Genomic DNA, 18,784 nt, shown 5'->3' with positions numbered 1-18,784 from the left:
ACAGCAAGTTTGTTGTATATTTGATTGTTTGTCCATGCCAAATTATCTATGTTGGCAAAACAATACGGATGCTAAAAGAATGTATGGCAATGCATTGATCATTCATTAAGAAAGCCCTTTTTAGGATTGAACCCAGCACACCACCGGTGGCCAAACATTTTATTGAGGCAGGCTAGTCAATAAAGGACTTTAAATTTATGCCCTTAGACCAAATCAAACCTTTGAAAAGGAGTGGCGACCGACACAAGCTATTACTTCAAAAAGAATGTGAATTTATTTATAAATTCAATTGTGTTTCCCCTAATGGACTGAATGAAGGATTGAATCTCAATGTATTCTTACAGGATAGTTAGATTTGAGGACTGATCGCTGATTACTTATTTGTTCTGTGTCTTGTTTTATGCATGAACATGTTATGATGGAAGATATATTTCTATATTTTTATTTTGTTATATATTTGTCTTTCTAAATTGGTAGTGCTTTAAGTGACAACTTGCCTTACAGTTATTGGATCCAGTGAATATATTTCACTGATATATGACAATTTATGTTTCTGTATCTAATCACATGCATTACAGAATGTTCTTTGAGAGAAACTAGTTCTGGAATTAATAGTTGGGCGCCTGTCAGGCTTTTGATGATTGACATTGCCTGTATGTCGCAGATCTTTGTCAGGAACCCGTTGTTATTTGGGATTGCCAACAGCACCTTATTTTTGTGATGCGTGCTTACCTACATTGTATTGTTTACAGGATACAATGCAGTGTGTTATGTAATTGCTAATTCACGATTCAGTATTTAATATTATCATCTAAATACAGGGTTCATGCTTATGGAGGGTTAGCTGTCTGTTGAACAAATGGTTAAACAACCTATCTGACCCAGCTGACAACCAGAGCCCTAATTCCTGTGTACAATCTCGAACGGCAGCTGCCGCATCACGTGGTATGGTGACATGCCCGGAAATGCGGTCCAGCGGACGGCTCTGCGTTCCAAATACAGGAAGTCATTGACAACTAGCATTGCATGCTGACTCAGGAAGTGTGGTCCATCACCATGTAAGCTGGTTGGCTCCATTCTCAGCACTCCGAGTGGCGGGAATCAGTGACGGCAGGTGATCGATATCTGATGGCTAAAATGAGAGGCGCCCTACTATTTATAAAGCCCACATGTGCAGTATTTGGTATGATGCTCTTGAGAACGGTGAGACACCACGAAACAGCTGCCGGCCGCGGGTGCAATCTATTCATATCGAGGTACCTGCTTCAATACGATAAGTGACAATCTGTAACCAATAAGCTGTGAAATGCATGGATAATTTTTTTTTTTTTTTTCTCATGAATTATATTTTCATATTTCAAAGTGGTGTGCTGGTCTACTTTTTTTTGGCAACATGCAAATGGGCTGAAGAACTGTTGGATATAATATCTTTAAGGGACTACAGCACCTGAATATTCTCCGTATAGTGTGCAGTTTTTCCATTGCTTATACATATATATATATATATATATATAGATATTTTATATATTTTTATTTAATAGTCTTTGATCTAGTACAACTTAATTATGGTTTGATGGACATAACACATTTGTAGTTCTCCATCAATACTTTATTTGATTATTAGTAGTAAAGCCTGCATTACTACGATTACTAATACAAATGTCTTCCTTTTTTTCTATGAGATGCCTGTGCACTTTTTAGCATGTCTGCATTCCATAACTCCTAAAACATGGCCACCATCACAAGTAACCAATCCGAGCGTCACTTGAATCCCACCCGATCATGTGACACTGAGCCCGAGCCACAGACGGACCTAAACATACATCCGGAAACACATCACCAGAAGTGGGGCAGCCGAATCTAGCTGCATGGCTAGAAACACGTCACCCGAAGTGGGGCAAGACACAGAAGCCACATCGCCTCCCTAAAACGGAAGTGGAGCGGCGGCGCATGCCCAATAGAGCCCTTGCGGACCAGGAAGTGTGGCAGAAGTGCCACTAATTAAGGGACTAACTATTTCACATCATTTTATATCTTTACATATCACTCACTATGCTGCTTTCCATCACTGATGTAGTCACAATGGATCCTTGTGTAAAACTTATTTATTCCCTAGAATATTACCCATTAACAGGATATGATGTCATAGCACCTATTATCTGATTATACCAGGTATAAATAGGAGTCCTGTTCACTTGTCTCTCATCCCTTGATGAAGTCAGACAGACGAAACGCGTTGGGTTACCTCACTGACTCTCCACAATAAGATAAGGTAAAACTCTTATTTGTAAAAAACATTTCTTTGCAAAACTCTATTTCTTAAAAAAATTTAAGTCATTGTTCCAAACTAGATTGTGTATTTTATGTACTTTTTTGAAATAAGCCATTTTATGTATTTTTAGAAATAAACTTGTTAATCCTTTTACTACAATTATAACTACCTCTCCTTTTTGACTGTTTAAAACATGTTATTTCTTCAGTTATAGCTAATCAGATACCATGGGTCACTGACACCCCTATCCCTCCAACTCTACATCTTCTAAGTAGCATTTTACCTGTGCTAGATACTTAGGGGCTAGCTGACACCCTATATTAGTAAGGGGGTATCTGTCCTGGTAAAAAAGTGGCCATTTTTGTAGTTTATTCACACTTGCATGTGACGCCATACTCCCATTGCTTTCTTTTATTTTTTGGTATACCTTGTGAGGCAGCCTGGTGTTTGTGGTAAACACTCTAGAATATTCTGAATTAATTAACGCACTAATAAAAGGAATGACTGGTGCAAAAACATCTTTAATGAAGAAACACAAACTGACCCCCCACTCCCATCTGGTGACCTGGATGACCTGTTTTGGGGCATGAAGAGACTATTGGTCAAAGAGATAAAAACTTGGTGGGACATAAAGGGCCTAGAACATTACACTGAAATGACTGGTGCAAAAACATCTTTAATGAAGAAACACAAACTGACACCCCACCCCCATCTGGTGACCTGGATGACCTGTTTTGGGGCATGAAGAGACTATTGGTCAAAGAGATAAAAACTTGGTGGGACATAAAGGGCCTAGAACATTACACTGAAATGACTGGTGCAAAAACATCTTTAATGAAGAAACACAAACTGACACCCCACCCCCATCTGGTGACCTGGATGACCTGTTTTGGGGCATGAAGAGACTATTGGTCAAAGAGATAAAAACTTGGTGGGACATAAAGGGCCTAGAACATTACACTGAAGTGAATAGGATACCAAGAGGGCTGAGAATTTTGAAACAACCCACATTTGGAAATACAGACCTGGAATTCACTGAGAAATGGGACTCCATACTGCATACATGTTCCCTCCATTTGATGAAACTCCTCATTAGTGAAAGAAGGAAGAATGTGTCCATAATTGAGAAGGAGATCAAGGACAAAGAAGCATAAATGGAACCATTCAAGAACAAAGATGATTATAGAATCAGTGAGAGTGTCCTTAACAAGAAATTGGAACATATCGAGGAAGAAGTCATTAGAGGAAAAGAAAAGAAATTCATTAGAGACAAGACCGATTATGAACAAGGAAAAACAAAAATTGGAGCAGATTCAACACAACAAATATATCATATAAAACTACTCAGAGTTATCAATGGAAAACAGCCCCAAAAAGAAGTAGACCAACACGGAAGGATGAATATTTTTTCATCCCCCCCCCCCGACTGGGAGCCCACACTCAGGAATCCAGTACAAGAAGATATAAGACATGCATCCCCATTAAAAAGAAGGTACACAGGTGAAGAGGAAAACGGCATGGCAGGAGGGAGAGAGCACAAAAAGAGAGATCTACAGTAATCGATCCAAGGGACAAAGGAATATTCAACTTATCCACACACAGCCTTACTTATCATGAAATTTCCCTCCTAAGCAAAGGCCTCTCTTTTATACCTACTGAAGGCCTCAATAAGTTTGAAACTTTCATCGACTTGAATAAATTCATATGAAAACTTACACTCAAAAGACATTTCCTCCGAAAAGGAAGACGCTATCAATTCTAACTATGAGGACAGATCCAACTCAGACTTGAAACCTAAATCCAAATATTACCCAGTGGAATCAAAAGGAAGTAATATCAGTATCTTCTATGACTTAGTCAAAAAAAATCTCTGCCAGACAAATCTGGCACCTGTGGTAACTAAGAACCTTAACAACAGAGAGATCGAAGCACTAAAAAGACTGCAGAAGAATACTGGAATAGTGCTAAAACCAGCTGATACAGGGGGGATGGTCATCATGGACCAAGATAAGTATGTGAAGGAAGCACTACGACTTCTCAGGGACACTAACTCCAACACTACACTTCCAGGGGATCCTAAAGAACTGTATATAGAAGAATTGAAAACCCTTCTCAAAGGCATGAAGGCTAAGAATATCAATAAAGAAGAGTTTCAATTTTTAATACAATCCAACCCCATCACCCCCATCTTTTACTTTCTACCCAAAAGTTACAAATGTCTGTTAGATCCACCGGAAAGACCAATAGTCACAGGGATAGATTCCCTTACATTGAACCTGTCAGAATATGTAGACGTATTTCTAAATCCATACATCAAGGAACTGCCGTCATATATTAAGGATACCACCATGGAACTGAATTAAATGAAAACAATACAATGGAGGGACACCTATCTAAGGGCAACGATAGATGTCCAATCATTATATACCTGCATTGAACACGCAAAGGGATCACAGCATGCAGACTTCATGGACAAAGACTACTCACTCACAGAAACTCACAAACATTTTATCTGTGACATAATGAATTTCATTCTAAGTCGGAATTATTTTAAATTTTTAGATAAATTTTATCTTCAATGCTGTGGTACAGCAATGGGAACTATCTTCGCACCCAGCTTCGCAAATTTGTTTATGGGTAAATGGGAGGAAAAACGTGTTCATAGCTCACACTTTTACCAAGCACATGCAGTCTTTTATAAATGATAAATTGACTACATTTTAATTATATGGAATGGCAGTACTGAGCTTTTTATGGACTTTTTTTAACATTTTACAAGAGAATGACATGAATCTTTCATTCACCTCTAATACCAACAGAGTTTCCATAGAATTCCTAGATCTGGTTCTAATGGGAGACGGAACAGTTGTTTCTACCAAAAATCACATCAAAGAAGTAGACAAGAACAGTTACTCAAAGAAATGGAGGAACAACATCCCATATTCACAATTCCACAAGATTAGGATAAATTGCAGTAGAACAGAAGACTAAGAGGAACAACTGAATATTTACAAGAAAAGATTACAAGAATAACTAAATCCCGCAGCAATTTTAGAAAAGGCAATTACAAGAACCAGGAATCTAGAGAGAAATGACCTCCTGAACTATAAGAAAAGGGATGAGAAAAAGGAATCCATCGGTTTTATCACCACCTTCAACTGCCACGAAAACACCACAAGGACCTCACTCAGGGACCACTGGGGGATACTCCTGATGGACCCAGTACTCAAGGAAATCCTCCCAGAAAAAACAGAGATTATTTTCCAAAAATCTAAAAACTTGAAAGACATCTTGGCACCAAGCATGCTACATGAATTATCTCCCAGAAATGCTCCCCATTCTCTGCCCAAATGTGTGGGAGCTTATAAGCGCGGACACTGCAACATTTGCAAGTACCTCAATCCCAACAGGAGAACCTTTAACAACACTGATGATACCCAGGAATTCAGGATAAAATAATTTACTAAGTGCAACACTACATCAGACTAGAGTATACCTGTCGTAAGAAATATGTCGGGAAAATTAAAAGGACATTAAAACATGGAATCCAGGAGCATGTTCGAAACATCAAAATAAATTGGACTCTCATTTGATCTATAGACATTTCAACCTTGTACATAACTCCAACCCAGAGGAACTCACCTTCAAAGCCATTGACACATGAAGATTGGCGAAAGGGGTGGAGACCTAGCGAATAAATTGTCCCAACGGGAAATGTTTTGGATTTTTCAACTTAAACATATGCATCCCATGGGCTTCAATGAAGGTTACGAAATCGTCCCTTTCCTATAAAGTTGATGAACTCAGTCTAAGTATCTTATGTTTGGGTATCCTCTTTGTCACGTCCTCACTCATTACCTCACTCCTCCATTGTTATCTTCTTTATATTATATTATTCTCACTCTAATACTGTAATTTTATTAGCTATCATGCACAATAAAAGTATTTACCAGAATGATACCAGACGTACTGTTTAGATGCCACTACCTACAGTCATACCACACTGGTTTTACGCCCAACTCCATTCGATCTTGGAAGCTAAGCAATGTTGGGCTTAACCAGTACCTGGTGGGATACCACCTGGGAAGACTAAGTACTGTAATAAAAAAGCTGGAGTACATACCTGGTATCCATACACGCACTGATCTTTATATGCATATAACCACACTTCATATATATATACCTGATCGCAGCCTTATAAACTGGTTTTTAATGGTATTTATAATCACTATACACATTTTCACTATATCGAGGTTCTTCACCACTAACGTCATCCTATGCTTTATTAATGCACTTCACATGCCTATTACAACCATCTATATTGGAGTTATATATATATCTCATATGACCACCCTTTTCCCCTTTGTTACCACAATAAAATTTGGATTTCTAACCTAATACGGCTGTTTCCCATATTTCTTCAGTACAGAGCTTTAGCACACCTGATATACACCCCCCATATACCTTATGCTCAATAACACCATCATAGTATTTCACTACTATATGCCTTTTTTGAAATATTTATATCTATATTTATCCTTACATCTTATACATATATCCCACTTTTAATATATAAGTTTACATACCCTAGCAGAATTTGTGATTTTCTGGCCATTTGTCAGAGAATATGAATGATAATTCACAAACTTTTCTTTCACTCATGGTTAGTGGTTGGGTGATGCCATTTATTGTCAAACAACGGTGTTTACTCTTTTTAAATCATAATGACAACAGAAACTACCCAAATGACCCTGATCAAAAGTTTACATACCCTGGAGATTTTGGCCTGATAACATGCACACAAGTTGACACAAACGGGTTTGAATGGCTACTAAAAGTAACCATCCTCACCTGTGATCTGTTTGCTTGTAATCAGTGTGTGTGTATTAAAGGTCAGAGAGTTTCTGGACTCCTGAAAGACGCTTGCATCTTTCATCCAGTGCTGCACTAACGTGTCTGGATTCTGAGTCATGGGGAAAGCAAAAGAATTGTCAAAGGATCTGCGGGAAAAGGTAATTGAACTGTATAAAACAGGAAAGGGATATAAAAAGATATCCAAGCAATTGAGAATGCCAATCAGCATTGTTCAAACTCTAATTAAGAAGTGGAAAATGAGGGATTCTGTGGAAACCAAATCACGATCAGGTAGACCAACAAAAATTTCAGCCACAACTGTCAGGAAAATTGTTCGGGATGCAAAGAAAAATCCACAAATAACTTCAGCTGAAAAACAGGACTCTCTGAAAAAACGTGGTGTGGTTGTTTCAAGATGCACAATAAGGAGGCATTTGAAGAAAAATGGGCTGCATGGTCGAATCACCAGAAGAAACCATTAGTACGCAAATGCCACAAAGCATCCCACTTACAATACTCCAAACAGCACAGAGACAAGCCTCAAAACTTCTGGAACAAAGTCATTTGGAGTGATGAGACTAAAATTGAACTTTTTGGCCACAATCATAAACGTTACATTTGGAGAGGAGTCAACAAGGCCTATGATGAATGGTACACCATTCCTACTGTGAAACACGGAGGTGGATCGCTGATGTTTTGGGGATGTGTGAGCTACAAAGGCACTGGAAACTTGGTCAAAACTGATGGCAGGATGAATGCAGCATGTTATCAGAAAATACTGGAGGAAAATTTGTACTCATCAGCCCGGAAGCTGCGCATGGGACATACTTGGACGTTCAAACATGACAATGATCCAAAACACAAGGCCAAGTCGACCTGTCATTGGCTACAGCAGAATAAAGTGAAGGTTCTGGAGTGGCCATCTCAGTCTCCTGACCTCAATATCATTGAGCCACTCTGGGGAGATCTCAAACGTGCAGTTCATGCAAGACAGCCCAAGAATTTACAGGAACTGGAGGCTTTTTGCCAACAAGAATGGGCAGCTTTACCATCTGAGAAAATAAAGAGCCTCATCCACAACTACCACAAAAGACTTCAAGCTGTCATTGATGTTAAAGGGGGCAATACATGGTATTAAGAACTGTGGTATGTAAACTTTTGATCAGGGTCATTTGGGTAGTTTCTGTTGTCATTATGATTTAAAAAGTGTAAACACAGTTGTTTGACAATAAATGGCTTCACCCAACCACTAACCATGAGTGAAAGAAAAGTTTGTGAGTTATCATTCATATTCTCTGACAAATGGCCAGAAAATCACAAATTCTGCTAGGGTATGTACACCTATGAGCACAACTGGTGTATATTATATATATATATATATATATATATATATATCTCTTATATATTTTTATATATAGTTATGTAATAGTCTTTGATCTAGTATGACTTAATTATGGTTTGATGGACATAACACATTTGTAGTTCTCCATCAATACTTTATTTGATTATTAGCAGTATAGCCTGCATTAAACCACTAACGATTACTAATACAAATGTCTTCCTTTTTTTCTGTAAGATGCCTGTGCACTGATTAGCATGTCTGCATTCCTTAACTCCTAAAACATGGCCGCCATCACAAGTAACCAATCCGAGCGTCACTTGAATCCCACACGATCATGTGACACTGAGCCCGAGCCACAGCGGGACCTAAACATACATCCGGAAACACATCACCGGAAGCGGGGCAGCCGGATCTAGCCGCATGGCTATAAACATGTCACCGGACGTGGGGCAAAATCGAACAACACAACAGGAGCTGCGTCACCTCCCTAAAATGAAAGTGGGGCAGCGGTGCATGCCTAATAGAACCCTTGCGGACACAGGTAGTGTGGCAGAAGTGCCACTAATTAAGGGACTAGACTATTTCACATCATTTTATACATTTATACTGCTCGTTTTTTAATAAATTACATATCACTATGCTGCTTTCCATCACTGATGTAGTCACAATGGATTCTTGTGTAAAAATTATTTATTTCCTAGTATATTACCATTTAACAGAATTTGATGTCATAGCACCTATTACCTGATTATACCAGGTATAAATAGGAGTCTCTCACCCCTTGAAGAAGTCAGACAGACGAAACGCTTTGGGTTACCTTACTGACTCTCCACAATAAGATAAGCTAAAAAAAACTCTCATTTGTAAAAAAAAAAAAACTATTTGCAAAACTCTATTTCTTAAAAAAATTTAAGTCATTGTTCCAAATTAGATTGTGTCTTTCATGTACTTTTTTGAAATAGGACATTTTATGTATTTTTATAAATAAACTTGTTAAACCTTTTACTATAATTATAACTACTACTCCTTTTTGACTAATTAAAACATATTATTTCATCAGTTAAAGCTAATCAGATACCGCTGGCCGCTGACACCCCTATCTCTCCAACATATATATATATATATATATATATATATATATATATATATATATATATATACACACACACACATATATATATATACACACACACACACACACACACACACACATATATATATATACACAACCGACTTTTGGCAGCACTCCCAGGTACAAATAACTCAGTCCCGGTGCCCTCCTAGACCCGCAAAGCCACAGGTCAATACAACAATCCACTGTAGGCGGCACACCGGTCACAAAAGATACAATACAGCAGGTTGCAGCAACAACGTTTCAAAGTTTTTTCTTCGTCCTCAGGTTACAAAATAACAGAAAAAGACATACCTTTTTATTCCCCCCACACATGTGCAGTGAGCTCCGGCGTGGTTCTGGCGTTCTGACGCCCATCAGTGATGTCATCCAGCCTCCCCGCCTACCAGAAGCATCACACTAGGATAGTTTCAAAATACTGTCTACAAATAATCTAGTGAAAATGACTCAAAATACATTTAAAAACATTTCAAGACTCACAAATAAAAACAACACATAAAACAGACACAGATGCGGTATATATGCAAAAAAACATGTGCAGTCACCATCTGAACTCCACAGCAACCTCCACAGGTGCTAATAATCGTCAAAGCTTTCTCATTAACTCATTCTATGCTGCACACAAAGGGTACTCACTGCATGGGCTATAAAAAACTATGTAAACCCAGAGATTCATTAAGCCATACTTGCCTACCTGACCCTCTCCATGAGGGAGAAAATGCTCTGTTCCTGGACTTCCCTGTTAATGTATGATTGCCATCACCTGTGGTGAAACACCTTTCTTATCAATTACCTAGCTCACCAAAGGTGATGGCAATCATACATTACCAGGAAAGTCCAGGAACAGAGCATTTTCTCCCTCATGGAGAGGGTCAGGTAGGCAAGTATGCATTAAGCCCTTTAGGTGCTAAGGTTTGCAACTCATGAATCCATTTAGATTCTTTTTGCAACAAACGTAAAGATCTATTACCCCCTCTTAATCAAGCTGGTTCATGATCAATAATCATATATTTTAAGCAGGCTATGCTATGCCTAGCCTGCATAAAATGACGAGCAACCGGCTGGTCACTAGTACCATGTTGAATTGCATTCCTGATGGCCATTTTATAATTAGCCATCCGTTCCCTCAAAGTCCGGTCGGTTTTGCCGACGTAATGAAGTCCGCAAGGACAACTAATCAAATAGATAATAAATTTGGTAGTACATGTAACTCTGTAATTAATACTATGTATTTCCTACCACTGAACGGATGATTAAAGGTATTGCCAGTCAGGAGAGATCTACAAGTGATGCAATTTAAACATCTAAAACAACCCTTGCGTAGGGATAGAAACATATTTTGTTCACTTTGACTGGATTGTAGCCCCGTTACATCTGTTTTGACTACCCAATCTCTAAAATTTCTTCCTCTCGTATAAGTGGGCATAATAGAAATATCCGTCAGATGTAAATCTTTGTCGGTCTGTACAATTGGCCACAAAGCTTTCGCCGTACGGGCAATTGATGTACTATCAGTATTGAAATGATTAACCCATGGTAGGCGTTTAGAGACAGGTTTCATTTTCTTAGATAGCAACAGGGATTGTCGATCCTGCATAAGGGCTTTCACTTTTGCTGCTAACAATTCTTTCAAAGGATATCCCCTCTGTCTAAATTTTACTATCATACCATCAATCTGAGATATAGCATCCTGTTTGTTACTGCAAATCCTCACCGCCCACAAAAACTGAGAATAAGGCAGGCCTAGTTTAGAAGAATAAGGATGAAAACTCTCAAAATGAAGTAAAGTGTTACGATCAGTGCTTTCGTGATATAAATTCGTAGTCAATACACCATCGCTACACTTAATCTGAACATCCAAAAAATTCACACTTTCCTTACTGGTATTAAAGGTGAACTTAATAGGGTGTTCAGACAAATTATGAGTGTTGACAAAAGCACAGAATTCCTCCTCTGTATGGGACCAAATAATCAACACGTCATCTATGTAACGCAAGTACAAAAAAATTGCATCAGATACAGCTGTATCATTAAAGAAAATTTCTTGTTCTGCGGTAAACATGTATGCATTGGCGTACGACGGGGCCACAGGGGACCCCATCGCACAACCAGCAATCTGCAGGTAAAACCTGCCATCAAACACAAAATAATTGTGTGTCAAGGTCATATTCAAAAGATCCAACACAAAATCAATATCAGGGCCGGAATACAAACAATTATCTTGAATTAATTTACGAACGGCCACTAAGCCAGCTTCATTGGGGATTACCGTGTATAAACTAGCGATATCAACACTACATAAAATGCTGCCCACATGAATATTCTTCAAGGCTTGTAGATGATTAATAAGTGAAGTAGTGTCTAAAAGATATCTATTACGGCTGACAATACACGGTTGCAACAATGAATCCAAATAAGTTGCCACATTTTGAAATAAGCCCTTACGGCAGCAATAATAGGGCGACCCGGTGGATTGTCAAGCCGTTTGTGAATCTTAGGTAGGGAATATAACACTGGGACTACCGGGTGTTCCGCAATCAGTGCCTTCATAAGTGTATTAGAGATAATCCCTGACTTTACTGCCATCTCTAATTTATCATGTAACGCCTTAGCATACCTAGTGGTGGGGTCACCTTCTAAAGCTCTATACACAGATGTATCACTTAATTGCCGATACAATTCATCTTTATAAGTCTCCAAGTCCTGTATCACAATACCCCCACCCTTATCGGCTGGGCTTATTGTGATATCTGTATACGATGACAAATCTCTCAGAGCATCATATTCAACTTTACTAAGATTATTATAACCATTGATATTCAAATGGGAAATCACATCAGTAGATACATTATGATCGAGTAAGCGTCCATAGGTTTTAATAGCCGCATTATATGATACTGGATCAAATTTGCTGCGATTTTGTAAACGAGACAATTGAACAGGTAATACTTCAGTCACAGTAGGGCTCTGACTTGACCTTGCCCCATTAAAATGTTAATGTAACTTCAATTGTCTGTTCAGCTTATATTTCTCAATTTCCCATTGTAATGGTTTAAATTTAACTGTAGGAACAAATGACAATCCCTTGCTCAGAACCTGTAATTCAATAGATGTAAGAACATGAGAAGATAGATTAAACACTATTTCTTCCGGAACAGTGGGGTCGACTCACTCTGCCGTTGAATATGATGCTCTGAGAGATTTGTCATCGTATACAGATATCACAATACGCCCAGCCGATAAGGGTGGGGGTTTTATGATACAGGACTTGGGACTTATAAAGATGAATTGTATCGGCAATTAAGTGATACATCTGTGTATAGAGCTTTAGAAGGTGACCCCACCACTAGGTATGCTAAGGCGTTACATGATAAATTAGAGATGGCAGTAAAGTCAGGGATTATCTCTAATACACTTATGAAGGCACTGATTGTGGAACACCCGGTAGTCCCAGTTTTATATTCCCTACCTAAGATTCACAAATGGCTTGACAATCCACCGGGTCGCCCTATAATTGCTGCCCGTAAGGACTTATTTCAAAATGTGGCAACTTATTTGGATTCATTGTTGCAACCGTGTATTGCAGTGCCGTAACTAGGCATTTTAGCGCTGTGTGCCAGAAACGATAGTGGCGCCCCCCCCCCCATGTAATACAGGGGCAGTGCGCGCCGTAGGCGCGCAAACATTTTTATAGGGTTGTGGCTTCACGGGGAAGGGGCGTGGCCACAAAATAATAGCAATTCATACTACGGTGCACAGTAGTCTACATTATTCAAATTACGCTGCACAGTAGCGCCACTACACCAGGTAGAGCCCCTTTTATACATTACAATAGACAGCGTCCCCCTTTTTACACATTACAGCAGACAGTCCCCCTTTTTACACATTGCGGCAGACAGTCCCCCTTTTTACACATTGCGGCAGCCAGGACCCCATTTTACACATTGCGGCAGCCAGGACCCCATTTTACACATTGCTGCAGCCAGGACCCCATTTTACACATTGCGGCAGCCAGGACCCCATTTTACACATTGCGGCAGACAGTCCCCCTTTTTACACATTACAGCAGACTGTCCCCCATTTTACACATTGCGGCAGACAGTCCCCCTTTTTACACATTACGGCAGCCAGTTCCCCATTTTACACATTGCGGCAGCCGGGACCCCATTTTACACATTGCGGCAGCCGGGACCCCTTTTTACACATTGCGGCAGCCGGGACCCCATTTTACACATTGCAGCAGACAGGACCCCATTTTACACATTGCGGCAGACAGTCCCCCTTTTTACACATTACAGCAGACAGTCCCCCATTTTACACATTGCGGCAGACAGTCCCCCTTTTTACACATTACGGCAGCCAGTCCCCCATTTTACACATTGTGGCAGCCGGGACCCCATTTTACACATTGCGGCAGCCGGGACCCTTTTTTACACATTGCAGCAGCCGGGACCCCATTTTACACATTGCGGCAGACGGGACCCCTTTTTACACATTGCGGCAGACGGTGTGTGAGAGAGAGAGAGAGACAGAGAGAGAGAGAGAGAGAGAGGGGATATACTTACCTTCTCCCCGCTGACAGGCTCCTCGAGTCTCCTGGTGCAGGCAGTGAGGTGAGAAGGAGGAGGGGGAGCAGGGAGCCGCAGCAGCGCTATGTCATTGGTAGTAAGCGCCGCTGCAGCATCCCCCTCTCCTCCTGTATTGGCTGCCCGGCGCTGCTGTGGATGCTGGGGAACCGCATCCCAGCATCCTTAGCAGCGCCGGGCAGCCAATACAGGAGGAGAGGGGGATGCTGCAGCGGCGCTTACTACCAATCAAATAGCGCTGCTGCGGCTCCCTGCTCCCCCTCCCTCCTCCTCCTTCTCTCTGCTGCCCGGCGCTGGTTTCTCCTCTCCCTCCAGCGCGGCGCACGGCGCAGACTTCGGCGGCATGTAATGAGTCAATTTGACTCATTACATGCCGCTGGCCGTGCGCCCCCAGGGCAACTGCGCTGTGTGCCAAGCCCCCTTGGCACACACGTAGTTACGGCCCTGGTGTATTGTCAGCCGTAATAGATATCTTTTAGACACTACTTCACTTATTAATCATCTACAAGCCTTGAAGAATATTCATGTGGGCAGCATTTTATGTAGTGTTGATATCGCTAGTTTATACACGGTAATCCCCAATGAAGCTGGCTTAGTGGCCGTTCGTAAATTAATTCAAGATAATTGTTTGTATTCCGGCCCTGATATTGATTTTGTGTTGGATCTTTTGAATATGACCTTGACACACAATAATTTTTTGTGTTTGATGGCAGGTTTTACCTGCAGATTGCTGGTTGTGCGATGGGGTCCCCTGTGGCCCCGTCGTACGCCAATGCATACATGTTTACAGCAGAACAAGAAATTTTCTTTAATGATACAGCTGTATCTGATGCAATTTTTTTGTACTTGCGTTACATAGATGACGTGTTGATTATTTGGTCCCATACAGAGGAGGAATTCTGTGCTTTTGTCAACACTCATAATTTGTCTGAACACCCTATTAAGTTCATCTTTAATACCAGTAAGGAAAGTGTGAATTTTTTGGATGTTCAGATTAAGTGTAGCGATGGTGTATTGACTACGAATTTATATCACGAAAGCACTGATCGTAACACTTTACTTCATTTTGAGAGTTTTCATCCTTATTCTTCTAAACTAGGCCTGCCTTATTCTCAGTTTTTGTGGGCGGTGAGGATTTGCAGTAACAAACAGGATGCTATATCTCAGATTGATGGTATGATAGTAAAATTTAGACAGAGGGGATATCCTTTGAAAGAATTGTTAGCAGCAAAAGTGAAAGCCCTTTTGCAGGATCGACAATCCCTGTTGCTATCTAAGAAAATGAAACCTGTCTCTAAACGCCTACCATGGGTTAATCATTTCAATACTGATAGTACATCAATTGCCCGTACGGCGAAAGCTTTGTGGCCAATTGTACAGACCGACAAAGATTTACATCTGACGGATATTTCTATTATGCCCATTTATACGAGAGGAAGAAATTTTAGAGATTGGGTAGTCAAAACAGATGTAACGGCGTAATAATCCAGTCAAAGTGAACAAAATATGTTTCTATCCCTACGTAAGGGTTGTTTTAGATGTTTAAATTGCATCACTTGTAGATCTCTCCTGACTGGCAATACCTTTAATCATCCGTTCAGTGGTAGGAAATACAGTATTAATTACAGAGTTACATGTACTACCAAATTTATTATCTATTTGATTAGTTGTCCTTGCGGACTTCATTATGTCGGCAAAACCGACCGGACTTTGAGGGAACGGATGGCTAATCATAAAATGGCCATCAGGAATGCAATGCAACATGGTACTAGTGACCAGCCGGTCGCTCGTCATTTTATGCAGGCTAGGCATAGTATAGCCTGCTTAAAATATATGATTATTGATCATGAACCAGCTAGATTAAGAGGGGGTAATAGATCTTTACGTTTGTTGCAAAAAGAATCTAAATGGATTCATGAGTTGCAAACCTTAGCACCTAAAGGGCTTAATGAATCTCTGGGTTTACATAGTTTTTATAGCCCATGCAGTGAGTACCGTTTGTGTGCAGCATAGAATGAGTTAATGAGAAAGCTTTGACGATTATTAGCACCTGTGGAGGTTGCTGTGGAGTTCAGATGGTGACTGCACATGTTGTTTTGCATATATACCGCATCTGTGTCTGTTTTATGTGTTGTTTTTATTTGTGAGTCTTGAAATGTTTTTAAATGTATTTTGAGTCATTTTCACTAAATTACTTGTAGACAGTATTTTGAAACTATCTTAGTGTGATGCTTCTGGTAGGCGGGGAGGCTGGATGACGTCACTGATGGGCGTCAGAACGCCAGAACCACGCCGGAGCTCACTGCACATGTGTGGGGGGAATAAAAAGGTATGTCTTTTTCTGTTATTTTGTAACCTGAGGACGAAGAATAAACTTCGAAACGTTGTTGCTGCAACCTGCTGTATTGTATCTTTTGTGACCAGTGTGCCGCCTACAGTGGATTGTTTTTTATATATATATATATATATATATATATATATATATAATATCACATGTTGTTGTTTTTTTCTTATCAACTAATAACAGGAAAGCAGTTTGTTGCAGAAAGTTGTAGTTAAAAAATAAGACTGGGAACAAAAGGTTGGGCAGAGAGTAAAAAGTAAAACCTACTAAACTGCTCGAATCATTTTGTCCTCTGGTTTAAACACTGAAATATTACACTTACCCTAGAGAGCAAATCACTTTTCAAGCACTAGCTGGTGCTATAACTGGTGCTGTCTGCACACACAAAAATAACACTTCAAAACATGTTACAGAACATCTACAGAAGCAGTCTAAAACTATCTGCTTCCTCCCAACGGCAGGTAATGTTGCTTACAGGAGGGGAGTGGGCAAGCCCTGTGCCCCCTTACCCAACTCCAGAAGTTACTCACCAGAAAGTTCCTCTGCATTTTATCCATTCTAGATCATCAGCTTCTACTTGATGTTGGCTGCTCTTGATTTGGTGCTGGAGAACTTGGTTGGATCACCTGACACTGCATCAAGCAACACCCCCCTCAGATCTGATAGCTGCCTCCCCTTGTGATTTTTCTTACAGTAGTATTGCCCAAAGTGCATCCCTGCCCCAGCTCCAGCCACTTTCTGACTAAGACAGAGGGGAGGCTGATTTTATACTGTAGCTGCCTCACCTCTGGTCTCTCCCTGACAATCCCTGTATTTCCAGCAGAGAGTTGCAAATTTGGTGAGTTTTGACTATAAACATTATTATCATTATAATACAAAAATGATATTTCTAAGCTTTAAATATCTTCTTTGTCTTATGCTAATCATTTTCATAGTCACAAATCTGGAGTAAACTGGAGTATGACTGGTGAGGTTCTGCCTACCCTGACTGCACGTCACTGAGCTACACATGCACAGGAGAGCAAACAACGGCCATCTTAGTAAAGGTAAGGGATTGAAGCCACCCTGAAGGAGCAACATGGAGACTTCAAATTTCAACAATATTACCATAGTACCCATTGCTTGTGAGTTTCTGTGACTCTGGTCAGTACTTCTGTATATTCTCGGTATGTAAAATTAAAGTGGGAACTATAAGCATGTCTGTCTGCATCATACTTGCCTACCTGACTCTCTCCATGAGGGAGAAAATTATCTTTTCCTGGTAATGTATGATTGCCATCACTTGTGGTGAAACACCTTTCTTATCAATTCACTAGCTCACCACAGGTGATGGCAATCATACATTACCAGGAAAGTCCAGGAACAGAGCATTTTCTCCCTCATGGAGAGGGTCAGGTAGGCAAGTATGGTCTGCATACCGTATTCTCAGTGGAGATCTTAAATCTCATTTACACATTGATTCTTTAGTGACCTATTTTTGCTAACAGAAAAATTAAAGGGATATTTTTTTGTCTATACAGCTAAATCTGTGCGTCATGTGTGGTACAGTCCACCACAATTCTATATTCAAGTAGACACAATAAAACATAACTTGTGTAAAACTGTAGAATGTATTTCAGAAAAGAACTTCTTTGCAGTTATACTATAACTATCAACATTGTTACAAACATTCTGCTGGGATAGAACTGTTTGTGCTGCTTTTTAGCATGGCATAGGAGACCATCATGTACAACTTTGATACCCTCACACCCAGAGCAGGTCCTAGGCAAAGGCAAATTAGGCAATTGCGTAGAGCATTTGCACTGCCTATAGTCTGCTTCTGCTTTACAGTGGTGGTTGTGGTGGTTTGTGGGGCAGAGGTACCCACCAACTGCTCTGCATTTGCCCTGCCTGTCTGAGCTGATTGGGCAGCTGCCGGAAGGACAGCTGAGCTGAGCCTGCAGCAGTAGGGAATGCTGGCACCAGAGCAGGTGCAGAGCAAGGCTGGGCTTGCTGGCAATTATAAACATGCCGTTCTATTTGGGTGGCCATGGGCAGCGCAACTCACAAAGCTGACCTGAGCTGGCAGACAGGGTTGAGCGACACACATGTGGATGTACGCTTGCTCAAATTCTTCTGCCACTTCATGTAATCTCAGACAGAGTCAATGATGTTGAGATCAGGGCTCTGTGGGGGCCACATCATCACTTTCAGGACTCCTTGTTCTTATTTACGCTAAAGATAGTTCTTAACGACATAAAGAAGAACAAGGAGT

At 40.3% G+C, this 18,784-nt stretch overlaps 1 protein-coding gene and 1 pseudogene across 1 annotated transcript in view; one reads left to right on the top strand and one right to left on the bottom strand.

Annotated features, from left to right (window-relative positions):
- The window catches only part of LOC134943711 (parvalbumin beta-like), a 69,733-nt gene extending 52,615 nt beyond the window's left edge, over window positions 1-17,118 (bottom strand). Inside the window, exon 1 of the mRNA XM_063932402.1 lies at window positions 17,061-17,118. The gene's annotated coding sequence lies outside the window, so the exon portion shown is untranslated. The remainder of the gene's footprint in view (window positions 1-17,060) is intronic.
- Window positions 6,258-6,377, top strand: LOC134946227 (5S ribosomal RNA; annotated as a pseudogene).
- Window positions 17,119-18,784: the final 1,666 nt, after the last annotated feature.

Source organism: Pseudophryne corroboree, chromosome 7 (genome assembly GCF_028390025.1).
Source record: "Pseudophryne corroboree isolate aPseCor3 chromosome 7, aPseCor3.hap2, whole genome shotgun sequence".
In the NCBI taxonomy this organism is placed as follows: domain Eukaryota; kingdom Metazoa; phylum Chordata; class Amphibia; order Anura; family Myobatrachidae; genus Pseudophryne; species Pseudophryne corroboree.
This window is presented reverse-complemented; position numbering and strand designations above follow the sequence as displayed.